Source organism: Sapajus apella, unplaced genomic scaffold (genome assembly GCF_009761245.1).
Source record: "Sapajus apella isolate SASKATOON/1434 unplaced genomic scaffold, GSC_monkey_1.0 scaffold36, whole genome shotgun sequence".
Lineage (NCBI taxonomy): Eukaryota > Metazoa > Chordata > Mammalia > Primates > Cebidae > Sapajus > Sapajus apella.
The window spans coordinates 26271956-26285194 of NW_022436976.1; the positions used below are offsets into that span (position 1 = coordinate 26271956).

The window sequence follows — 13239 nt, forward strand, 5'->3', positions numbered from 1 at the left end:
GTGTGTGTGTGTGTGTGTGTGTGTGTGTGTGTGTGTGTGTGTGTGTGAGAGAGAGAGATATAGTTTCATTCTTTGTCTCTTTGCATGATGGCTGTGGCATGTTGACAGCCACTTCATTCTTGGCCTGCACTGGGTGGCTAATTGTCCACCTGTGGGCAGCATTTCACAGTTTGGAAAGCACTCTTCCATTGTGTGTGTGTGGCGGGGGGGTGGGGGGATATAGTTTCATTCTATGTCTGTACCTAAATCTAATCCCCACATATTGAGGGAGGGATCTGGTAGGAAGTGATTGGATCATGGGGGTGGTTACCCCATGCTGTTCTGGTGATAGTGAGTGAATTCTTATGAGACCTGATGGTTTAAAAGTGGCAGTTTCCCCTGTGCTCACCCTCTTTCCTGCTGTCTTGTGAAGATTGTACCTGCTTCCCCTTTACTTTCCACCATGATTGTAAGTTTCCTGAGGCCTCCCCAGCCTTGTGGAACTGTGAGTCAATTAAACCTCTTTTGTTTATAAGCTATCCAGTCTCAGGTAGTATCTTTACAGCAGTCTGAAAATGGACTAATACAGAATGAAAGTGTGTTGTGTATGTGTGTGTCTGTGCATGTATGAACACATATATTCATCTCACTTTCTTTAGCTTGGCAAACTTGAAGCAGCTTAAACAGGTTTAGTTTAACAGATTGAGCCCTTATCCAAAATTCTAGGAATCAGAAGTGTTTTGAATTTTGGATTTTTAAAAATTTGCATTATATAATTATTGGTTGAGCATCCCCAATCCAAAACTGGAAATGCTCCAATGAGCATTTCCTTTGAGCATGACCTTTAGGTGTCATATCAGTGCTCAAAAAGTTTCCAATTTTGAAGCATTTTGGATTTAGATTTTCAAATTAGTGCTACTCAACCTGTACTTTGGATTTTCAGACAAATCTAGGTACAAGTCCCAACTCTCTCCCTTTCTGACTCCATGGTTTTGAGAATGTGAATTACCTTTCTGTACATCTAGTTCCTCATCTGCAAATGAAGATAATAATATCTACCTACCTCACATAACCTCCTTTAAAGATTAAATATTGTTACATAATTAGAGTTCAGCAGGAATCAGGTGATCAGTTACTATTTGTCCCTTTCCTCTTTCTCACCTGCACCTTAGAAGTTGAGAATTGACACTAGGGGGCAATGTCTTAACCAAGAATACCTGTTTAATAGGGGCCAAGCCTGGCATTCCTCTGGTCAGGGTCCCTTCCATTGTTCAAAAGGCAGCCAGATCGCAATAGGGAAAAGCCCTGAAATAGATAAATAGCGGTAACTCTGGAAATCTGGTAGTCTGATTCTTAGGGAGTGAAAATTGAGCACATGAGACTGTTCAGTTCTGACAGACGAGAAAAAAAAAACACTGAAATAGGAGAAAAAGAATAGACGGGGAAGGTAGAAAGCACCAAGGGCAAACATAACCTCTTTCCCATTTCTAACACATTGCAGTCCCTCCCTTTAGAGAAGCCCACAGACTTTTTGTCACCATGTCAGCTGCATTCACAAAAGCAGAATCAGGCATGTTTTAGACTAAGAATCAGGAGACCTGGATTTCATCTCAGATTCTCTCTATATAACCTCACGACAGTCACGTCCCACTCTGGAACCAAATGTCCCCATCTTTTAAATGCATTGGACTAGATGACTTGTTAAAGTCCTGTCTAGCTTTGATACCATTTTTTAATTAGAAAAAGTATAGGTATACAAATATATTCTGTAAAAAGTGGGTAAACACCCATTCAAATAGACTGGGTCCCTTCAAAGCAGGGGCTTTGGGAAGGCCTGCTTTGTATGAAGTCCATGGATGCCGATTCCATGGGCAAAGCCATTTGCTGGGAGTCTATGATGGCTGATCATCTGCTGATTCTTGTATCTCTATTCACATCCAAGGAGGCTTCACTCGAATAGGCTGTGGCTGGACTTCATGAACAGTAACAGACTCAGCCATTTTCATGCATGGTGTTTCAACATTCATCTCCAAACAGAAGGAATACAGTGGGCTGTTGTGATGAAAATTCTGTGGAGAACTATTTATGGCTGTGTTTTGGTTTACCCTCAGCCTAGTACACAGGGTACAGTTGAAAACAGCCTCAGCTGAAAACACTCTCTTGTCTTTCAGGGCAAAATTTCCAAATTTTTACGTGAAGGCCTGTCAGCTCCAGGCCTATTGCCCCTGTGGCTGCCTACTCTGCTCACCCTGAGAAACACAGTCATCCCTCTCTCCTCCTCCTCCTCCAGTTTGGCCTCTGAGTCATTCCTAGCAGAGGCAAGGCATGTATATGTATTAAAAGCACATAATTAGGGATTTAGAGTTGGACAGACTTGGGCTCAAATCCCAGTTTTTCTACTTTTTGCTATCTGACCTTAGGCGAGTCACTTAACCTTTCCAGTTCTCAGTTTCACCAGGTGAAACTGGAAATAATTGTACCTTTCCAACAAAACTGTTTTCAGAATTAAAATGAGACATATTGCTGCAGATAAATCCTGATAGATATCCTTCGTTGTGTTTCTCTCTCTCTCACTCTCGATCATTTTGGCCTGATCCATAGAAACCAGGCTTTGATCTCAATTTCCCTTCTTTAGATTTGATCCTCTTTCTTACCCTGTGCTACGGACTCCCCAGAGTTGGGGGTGGGTGGGTGCAGGGCTCTGCCTGTGCTGTCATCACTTCTGCCCAGGGACCTCTGACTGCAAACAGGAATCTTCCCTTAAATGGACAGGAAATACAGGTAATGATAATTAATTTTATTAGGCACTTTCTATGAACTCAATTAATTATTATTCCTTCTTCATAATGAACCTAGAGGTAGGCACCATTATCAATTTAATTTTACAGATCAGGAAACTGAATGTTGAGGAGGTTAGGTCCAAAGTCACAGGGCTAAGAGTGTGGAGGCCACATTCTACCCTAGTGTCTGACTACAGAGCTTTCTTTTAACCCAATCTCTTGGCTATTGAGAATTAGGATATTCTCTGTATATTCATTCCTGTCTTTTTTGATACTCATCACCAGAGTAGCTACCATTTCTTGAGTACCTATAATCATTACATACATTATCCCGTTAGACTTGCCCTGCAATCCCATGAAATAGATATTTTCATACTCATTTTGTAAATGAGAGAGTTGAGGTTGGAGTAAGCACATTATCCAAAGTCAATAGAAAAGCCCCAAATTCAGATACCATATATGATTTATTAGTAGTTCCCTGAATACTGTCCTATTTGTCAAGTACTTACAAACAGTGGCCCATGTAACAACTCTATGAGGTAGATAATATTAACACTCTCATCTCATAGCCAGGGAAACAGGGGCAGAGAATAATTAAGAAACTTGCTCCAGGCCTCACAAGTAGAGTGACAGAGCTAGGTTATAACTCCAGGCAGTCTGGCTCAAGAGGCTGGGCATTCAGCCTCTAGCGCTGTGTTGCCTTAAGATGAGAAGGATGCCAAGCTGAGGTGAGGAGAAGAGGGGATGATCTCAAAGGCATGGGGAATTTACTCCTGTATAGGCAGGAGGCTCAGTGAGTTTATGAACTACCAATGCTCTGAAGAAAGAACTCTCCACCCATGTAGACAGGAGCCATCCCCCAGAGCCCTGGCCTCCCTCCTCCGAAAGGGGTTGGCCACCGTGGAGAATTTTCCAGAATTGAGCAATGGTGTAGGTGTTTCGTTTCCTTTAGGTCCACTGAGATGTATCATCAGGAAATTGCCTCAGACTCTCAAGCTAGATGTGCCTTCACCATTTGGCTACAAAAATCCTCAGAAGAGATGGAAGTCAACAGTTTTAGATGACTAGTTGCATTCAAAGGTCCAGGGGAAAAAAAGATCTTTAACCAGAAAAAGCAAAACAAACATGTACTAAGCAGATACCAAGTGCTGAAACATGGGAAATGTGAAACCTCACAATATCCCTTTGAAGTTGTGATTAGCTCCATTCTACAGAGAAATAAACTAAGGCTCAGAGCAGCAAAGTTAAACCTCAAAGTCAAGTGGTAAGTAGAGGAAGCTGGGTATGATCCAATGCTCAGATGACTTCAGGTTACATGCTTAGTATCTAGCTCCTTGCTTGCCTGTGGCTGATCCTGAGGGAGTTTTAGAATTTCCCCATAATTAATGATGAAATTACTAAGAATGTCTTCAATAAACACAGAGACCTGCCAGCCTGGTGTATTCTGATCAAAGCTTTGCCTTGGGTAAAACACTTACCTCCTCAGTCCTTAGTTTACTCCTGGGCACATAAAAGTCTAAAATATTTTCATTCCGAAAAACACAGCTTCAAGAAAAGAAATAGTTTCAAGGGAACATTTACAAGAAATCCTGATGTCATAAAGGAAGAAATTCACAGATGAAAGTTTATGAAGATTTAAAACTTCTGTATATCGTAAGCAAAGGTAGATGAGAAGGGACATACTATAAGAATGTCTTCAATATGTAATGACAGAAAAAGAATTGGTATGTAGAGTAGATAAAGAAGTCCTCTAAATCAATGAGGAAAAGACAAACGATCCTATAGGAAAATGAAGAAAAGATATTAATAGGCCATTAACAGAAAAGTGTTTGATGCGTATAAAGAGAATGTTCATTCTTACTAGTAATGGGGAAAGGCAAAGAACAATGAGCAGTCATTTTCTGCCCCAAAATTGGCAAAAGTATTAAACAACTGACAATATCCAGCACTGGCAAAGGCACAGGGACATCATTGGCAGGAATACAAATTGGGACAGCTTTTTTGGAGGACATTTTGGCCACAGTTAACAAAATCTTAAATGCACAAATCCTTCCACTAGACATTCCACTTTTTTTTTTGTATTTTTCCAAAAGAAATTCTCATATTTGTATATAAAGAACCACATCAACAATGATTTTTGTGTCTCTGTAATAGCTAAACACTAGAAACTACCTAAAGGTCTATCAACAAGACATTGGTTAAACAGTTTTCTACATATGCAGATTCTGGAATTATTGTCAGTATGTAATAGACATGGGGCAGCTTTATATGTATTAATATACTCCAAAGTATCTTGTAGATTAAAAAAAAGCTCCTCTCTTTTTCATCCTCTACTATTTGAATAGTACAGTATTCTATTATACAATCTCTGCTATATGATCTATATATATGTATATATATATGTGTCTGTGAATACACCAAAAAGATAAGACAGACATATAAAATGCAAAATAGTGATTACTTTTGGGATCAAGAGAGGTTTGTGCCTTTCACTTTTACTCTATATTCCTACATTGTTCATGTTTTTACAAAGTGAGTATATTCCTGTCATTTTTCAATTATCTAAAGAAAAGCAAGCTTGCAACAGAGACAGAAACACTTGCTTTGCGCTTGGGGTTATCTGCTGTTCACCCAGGATTGAGAAATCCTCTGACCCAGTCCCAGGACTGGGCTCGCTCTTCTGCTGATAGGAATAGTAAAGATGCTCAGCTGGAATTCATCTTACCCTCATTTTCTCCAGTTTCTGTAAGTGCTCGCACATCTGAACATGTGCGCACATAAACACATTCCTATCTAGCGCACATACTCAGAGAAACTACCGCGTAGGCTAGTTCAACAGCCTGAGAGCTTTTGAATCATGAACCAGAGCAATTCTTGTCATCTTGATAAAACACGTACACAATCACACTCCAATACAACTACAACAAAAATAACAAATTGTCAGGCTCCATAAGCAGAAGCCTTGATTTAAACCATAGAGTCCAATGGGCACACATTGGACGTGAAGCTCCTTAAATAATGGCTCTGCTAGCCTAAAACATATCAGATGTTCCTTTAGCCTTAGCTCACCCAAGACATAAACTATGTGTTCAGGGGAAAGCAAAGTCAAATGACTCATGACAGAGTTTGTTTTTAGTATGAATTATTTTTTCTGGCTCCTTGCTTTTAAAGACAGATCCTTTTCAGATGGGCTGAAGCAAGGACTGCTGGGAGCTAGGCTCATGAGACTAGCCTTCCTATTCTTCTGCAAGTTGGAAGGAGATGCCCAGGGAAGGAGGGTTTATTTCCCATTATCTGACTCCCATGATGCACTGCTGCTTCTTTTTTCTTTCAAAACCGTGCAATGGCAGCTAGCTGGGTGAAATGGTGGAAAGAACCCTGGATTTGGAGTCTGAGACTGGAGCTCCAATTGCCACTTTGCCATTTACTAATTGTTTGATGCTGGGAATGTCACATCACTTTTCTGTTCTGGGTTACCCTTTCCTTAAAGAGGAAATGGGAATAGTAAGTATTGCAAGGGATTGTGGTGGGGGCTCAATGATTTAGTCTAAGCAAAGTGCCAGGCACATGGAAGGCACTTAGTAAGTAGTACTGGACAGAACCCCTCAGGACAGAGATGGTATCCTATTTACCTTGGTATCCCTTGGACTTGTTGGAGAACCAGACAGAAAATATCTGAGGAAGAAAGGCAGCAATGAAGGGCTGCAGGAAAAATCATGACAAACAGTAACATTCTTTGTATTTATCATGTGTCAGGTACTGTTCTAGCTGCTTTACATGAATCTCATTAATTATTACAAACAGCCCTCTGAGCAGAGGCTCCCTATGTGGAATATAAGGAAAGGCAACATCTGGAATAGCCAACTTCTCAGATCACTTTAAAATAACAGACGTAAGTGGGGAAGAATATGCAGTGTGTTCAACATAGGTGGTGAAGAGCCAGAACCCTCCTAGGCATGTGGTAGATTAGGGCAGCTTCTTAAGGTACTCTGGAGGAGTGAGTGCCCCAAGGACAGAGAGCTGCCCAGCCGATGCCCATATACATTCAATACCTCTCCCTCGTCAGCAGTCATAACTAAGAGAACACAAAATTCTAGAGTTGGTAGAGACTAAATTTAGACACTGCCTGGCATAGTTCCACTTTACAGGTTTGAGGATGGCTAGTTGTTCAAGGTCACACCACAGGTAAGTGGTACAGTGGAAACTATAATCTGGTCCCTACTTTCCAAGCCAGCTCTCCACCTCTGGCATCTAGACCACACTAACAGCCTCTCTCTCATCTATGTATATCCTTGACATTTTGACTTATTTTTTCATTCGTTTATCCCGTAGCTCTCACCTAAGCAACGTTCAGGATAAAAAGAAATATTTGTCATCAGCTACGTGCAGTTCCATTGAAAAAACCATCCCTAGAATAAGATGAATGCCTAGCCTTTTCTCCTAATAAATCACTGACTAATCTACTTGGCAAGCAAATTTGTGATAAAGATATAGGTCTCCATATGAGTCTGCCTAGATGGAAATAATGGGCAGAATTTGGAATAGTGATTTCCTAGGGTTAGTTAATAAAAATGTCTTTTGGCTTTTTACCTCGGATATAGTTTGGCTCTGTCTCTCCACCCAAACCTCATTTTGAAATGTGATCCTCGTGTGTTGAGGAAGGAACCTGGTGAGGGGTGATTGGCTCATGGGGGCTGTTTCCACTATTCTGTTGTCATGATGGTGAGGGAGTTCTCACGAGAGCTGATGGTTTTAAAGTGGCAGTTCCCCCCTTCTCTCTCTCTCCTGCTGCCTTGTGAAAAAGGGGCCTGCTTCCCCTTCACCCTCCACCATAACTATAAGTTTCCTGAGGCCTCATCAGCCATGTAGAACAGTGATTCAGTTAAACCTCTTTTGTTTCTAAACGACTCAGTCTCAGGTAGTATCTTTATAGCAATGTGAAAACAGACTAATACAACCTCCATTTCATGAGTTGCTTCTGTAACATATGTGGGAAAAAATCACTCACTAATTCATTCATTTATACATTCATGTACTCATTCACATTGTCATCCAGTACACAGTTGAGTTCACCTCTGAGTTCATGAATCCTTTGTCCCCAGGTTTAAAATTCTACACACACTCTTTCCCATCTCAGCCCCTCCACACATACACACAACACATGCACACACAACGCACATACACAGACACACACAGACACACACACACACACACACACACACACACAGATTCGCCTTTATTTACACCTCCAAGTCCTGACTGGACTCAACTGTCACTTCCTTTGGAACATTTTCCCTGCATCCCCAGAGCTGAAGCATCACACACTGTACTATACTATACTATTTTATGGTATTACTCTTCTGCAATACTGTTGGAAACTTGAGAGCAGGGGCTGTGTCTTTCTTGCTCAGAATCATATCTGTGAATAGAGAGATGGGTCTAGTACGAGTGGTTGGCACATAGATGGCACTCAAGAAGTATCTATTGATAAAATGAATGGAAGAAAGAAAAATAACTGAAGAATGATTATGATCTAAGGTCTGTCCTCAGTCAATTTCCAGTGTAGTGGAGAGGCAGACATTAAAAAAAGAGTCACCATACTTGTGTGAAGCATGATATCTGAGGTCTGTTCTGTGCTGTGGAGCACTGAGGAGGAACTGTGCTGGGATTCCACTTCTGTCTTATGTTCGTCTTATCTGCCTTTGCAAGAAAAAAACGTATGGGGCTATGGGTATATATGGAAGATACTCAGGGTATAACCTTTCTTAGGCTAATTATCTTGCTGTGTCCCCCTATACCCAACACTCCCGGTGGATGACATCTCAGGACTTTGCCATTCCAAATCATTTCTTTGAATTCAGAGCCTAAGACGGAAAATACAAGAGTGTTGGGGAGCAGAGGAAGAAAAAGACAGAAGCCCCACAGTATCCTCCTTACTCAAAACATTCTAGCCTCCCTGCTCTTTTTGCTCTTCTTCACACATGTTCAATTCATTCCTGCCCCAGGGCCTTTACACTTGCTGTCCTCTCTGTCATTCAGGGCTCATCACAAACATCCCTTCCTCAGGAGAGCCTCTCTTCCACTCACACAGCCAGCCCTTCATACCCAGTCTGCCATTCGATTTTGCTCTCTGGTATCACTTTTCTTTCTTTTATAACATTTCTTGCAACTTGAAATCAATATTACTTGTTGTTCTGCTGTTTCTTAGGATCTTCCCAACTAGAACGTGAGTTCTATGAGGGCAGGTATTGCTGGACAAAACTGGACACACTCAGTGAAGAAAGGAGACAGGTGTCAGACAGAAAAGGAGAGGTGCACACTCCAAAGGGAGAGAAAGCTAATGAGGCTAAGAAAAGTGACTTTGACTCCCATGCAGTTTAAGGAAGAATTAATAATAGAAACTTATTGCACACTATCTATGATAAGCTCATGTCCTACTTTGTTGAAGTTTCCTTTTTGGAACACATAAGTGTTCTGTGAATGTGTGTGAAATTGGGATAATAACAGCTCCTGTCCTATGGTGACTGAGTTAATTCATGCAAGTGGTTAGAACAGTGCTTCACATATAAAAACATCATAAATGTTGCCTGCTATCATTGTCATCATCATCATCTATACAGAGATAGGACAGATAGGTAAAACAGGTCTATAAGAATTATGTGCATTGCAAATAATTATGTGCAAGAAAATACACTGTATTTGCTTATTCTTTTCGAAATGATGCTTAGAATTTCTACAGTGTACAAAGTTAAACATGTGCCATCTATTTTGAACTTAATGTAGTACAAAAGCAGTTTTATAAGAATTGTTTATCAGTGTTTATGTAATCAAAGAATTTTAATGTGTTTGTAATAGACACATTTACGATTGTTTTGATTAAGAATTTAAAAGTTTCAAGACATATAAACATGGAGAAGCACGTAAGGACTCTGAGAAGCTATAAGAAATAATGGTATCAGTGGAGAGAACAAATAGGCTAAAAGTCTGAATGACAACTTCATAAGGGTGAATATGGATATAGATATTGAACAAGGAAAACAGAAGAAATGGAGATGTGAGAAGCAAGACATTAGCACAAGTACAACAAGTCTAAGCTCTGCCTGTAGTCATCACTTCTCTGCAATCACTGCGGGAAATGCCTGTTACAAAGGCAGGAACAGCAGGCAAACTGCTGCAAATAAGAACCATAATTAAACATAAGAGTAAATATGTTGTTTTATTAATAACTTTAAAAATCTGCTAGAATTCTGTATGTTACTCCAAGTTTGGCTAGTTCTTAATTTTTTTAAAAACCCTCTTTTTATTTACCTCCTTTTTAATGTTTGCAGATCAGAAGCCTGGTAAATAAAACTGGAAACGTGCCTCGCCCAAGGTACCATTTGCCTTCTTTCTCCATTAGCCCCAATGACCCACAAATACTTTGTCTATCCATGTCAAAGAGCAGAGGGATTGTTTTTGAAAGATATTTAGCAGCCCATGTAATGTTCCCTGAAGCCCCTAGGTGTCACTATTGCAAAACTAACAGAAGCCTGAACCGTCAAAAAGAAAAAGTACCTTTAATATAAAACACTTTCAATAGCTATACATAAGGCAGACATCATTTAACACAGAAGCTACAAACAATTTAGTATCTCTAAGAGAATTTTTAATTTCCTTTTAAACTCAAAGGCTCACCCCAAGAAGAAGAAAAATATCATTTTTTTTTTTTTTTGTCAGAAAAAAATCTCTGCACTGTTCTTTCTCCTAACATTTACACTGAGGGTCTCAGCTGAAACTCACGATACTGAGAGTTTGTGGCATAACTTGTTTTATACTCAAGATTAGCTTGATAGCACAAAAGAACTAGCTTTCAGAGTAAAAATATAAGAGAGTGAATGGGGGCTAGCTGGAAGGAAAAATGCAGCTATGTTAGTTTGATATTCAACCAAAAGCTTTAATCTTATTAAACATATTTAAAGATGGTTTTTATTTAGATCTGGCAGCTTGATTAATGGGGATGTATTAAATAATACCTGGCTGCTAAGAGTATATTTAGGAATCAGTGCCACATAAAACATACAACATGTACAATTCGGTTTCATTATTATTTAAGGTTCTCTGTTCTCTTGGCTGTGGGCACACACATTAAAAATTAAGTACACATACTCAGTGTATGCTCAGTGCTTTTAAAAGGCTTTCTCTTTAGACAGAAACATGAAATGGAAAATGAACTCAACTCTGGTGAAAGGTAATGGATTCATACCTTTGGGGACAGCTGTCCTGTTTATCAAAAGAAAGGAGAGAGGTGGGTCAGAAGTGGAAAAAAAAAATTCCCAAGTGGTCAGCAAAGACAGATGCCCAACTTCAGAGAGGAGCTGAAATCAGTTTCTATATCCAGGCTTACTTCTTTGTCACAGTTGAGAGGTCGAATGAATGGTATGTTTAACCATGAGGCCATGGCGGAATTGAGATGCTGACTAATTCCCAGTGCATTATAGAAACACTTTGGTAATGAGGAGTTGAGGATGGGTGGGAGAGGTTGGGGGCAGGGGTGGGAAAAAGCATCTATAGTTTTTCTGGGCATAATGCTAGGTACTGATCAAGGGGTGAGAACTGAGGGGAGGGCATGGTTCTGACTAGCTGGGAAGATAGAAAATTACGAGGTAAAGAACCAAGTACCATAATAGAGTTCTACCCAGTGTTTTTGATGAAAAAAAAAATGATACATATGACATGCAGAATCTTATCAATAAACTACCTTTCTCTCCTTTCAAAGGACATGAGGTTCCCTAATAATCTTTGCGCCAGACATCTTAGAGTGGCCAAAATATCATATATCACATTACATTTGTAAACAACCCAATGGGACAGGTAATAGTGTTAACATTTTAACTTTGGAAACTATGCTGAAATCCAGAAAAATACAGAAAGCATCTCAGCACTCAGAAGAAAAAAAAAGCACACTTTTTTGATAAAAGCATTATTGTCTGTATGTACAGATTACAGAACTGAGGCTCAGAGAGTTTAATCACGTTACCCAAGATTACATAGTAAGTTTCAGAGGTAGGACTGGAACCCAAGGCTATCTTATTTGAAAACCCACTTTTAAAATCTTCGACTCTCATTGCTTCTCTGTGATTGACTGAAGACTTGGGCAGAAGAAACAAAGAAAATTGGGGGTGATGTGGAGGGGCACAGCAGTTCTATTTATCTCCCGTGTCACCCATTTGTAAAAGACTGGAAGACAAGGGTCTGATTTCTTCTCAAACACTGTTTCCCATTGCTGCTACCATCCACAACTGAGCTATCTATTTCCACCACTGAAAAGAAGTCACAAAAATGTGAAGCACACCAAAGACTTCCCAGTGATGATGGTTATAATCAGCAGACCACAGAGAATAAGCTATGTTGCATTAAGAATACAACCAAGAAGGAAGGAAATTCTGACACATGCTACAGCATGGATAAACCTCGAGAACATTATGCTAAATGCAATCAGCCAGTCAACAAAAGGCAAATGTTGTATGATTCCACTTATATGAGGTATTTAGAGAGTAGTTAAATTCAGAGACAGAAAGTAGAATGGTGGTTGCCAGGGGCTGTGGGAGGGGCAATACAGAGTTATTGTTTAATGGGTACAGTTTCAGTTCTGCAAGATGAAACGAGTTCTGGAGATGATGGTAGTGATGGTTGCACAATAATGTGAATGAACATAACACCACCAAACTGTACACTTAAAAATGGTTAAGAGGATAAATTTTATGTTATGTATATTTAAAATAAACAAACGAATACAACCAGGACTACCTTCTCCAAGGGTCATTTACAATTATTTACAATGTTCTCTTGCCTGGCACAATATGAAGCATGACTTTTAACATTTTCAAATTTTTGGAAGTAAAGGTATTTTTGTGGTACTTTCTTGCCACTTTTCTGGAAAGCAGGCTATCTGGAGGTAAAGGTTGTTTTTTTCTTTATGTAATTTTATATTTGCATGTTTCATATGGATGCTTGTCCTGGTTTGATCAGCAATGAACTGTCTGGCCATGCACAAAGCACTTCCCCTCTCCAGGTCTCAATTTCCTCATCTGCAAAACGAGGGTTTGTGTAGGATGATCTCTAAGGGCCCTTCCCATTTTCAGTTCAGATTCCTATTTTTCCAAATGCTAATAGTGTCTACACTCTTAGGTATACATTGCTTATTATTTACACTTATCAGATCCTTTTGGTGAGCCACTCATTTCAGAAATACCTCCACTTGCTGCACTTTTCCTGGGGGCTGGACAGAGACAGGAAGGACACAGTGTGAGGTAGGCAGAGAGAAAGCAGACAAGTGAAGGGTGTCTTGGAAGGAGCACTGGACTAGGAGTCTGATGCTATAAGGTTTGGTCCTGGGCCCTTGCCACTTGCTCACCACGTGAATCAGGAAGAAAGAAAGCATTTACTGGGGTCTTTTATGCATGAGGCACTTTTGTATATACTATCGTACTATTTCACACAT

At 40.0% G+C, this 13239-nt stretch overlaps 1 protein-coding gene and 1 long non-coding RNA gene across 15 annotated transcripts in view; both read right to left on the reverse strand.

The window, feature by feature from the left end:
• FGGY (FGGY carbohydrate kinase domain containing) overlaps positions 1 to 13239 on the reverse strand; it is a 429508-nt gene that overhangs the window by 52970 nt on the left and 363299 nt on the right. The window lies entirely within an intron of this gene.
• LOC116564111 lies at positions 7981 to 12364 on the reverse strand. The gene is made up of 2 exons (XR_004274727.1): positions 11585 to 12364; positions 7981 to 9898 (listed from the first exon to the last, which is right to left on the reverse strand). It is a non-coding gene; the product is annotated as an uncharacterized LOC116564111 (long non-coding RNA).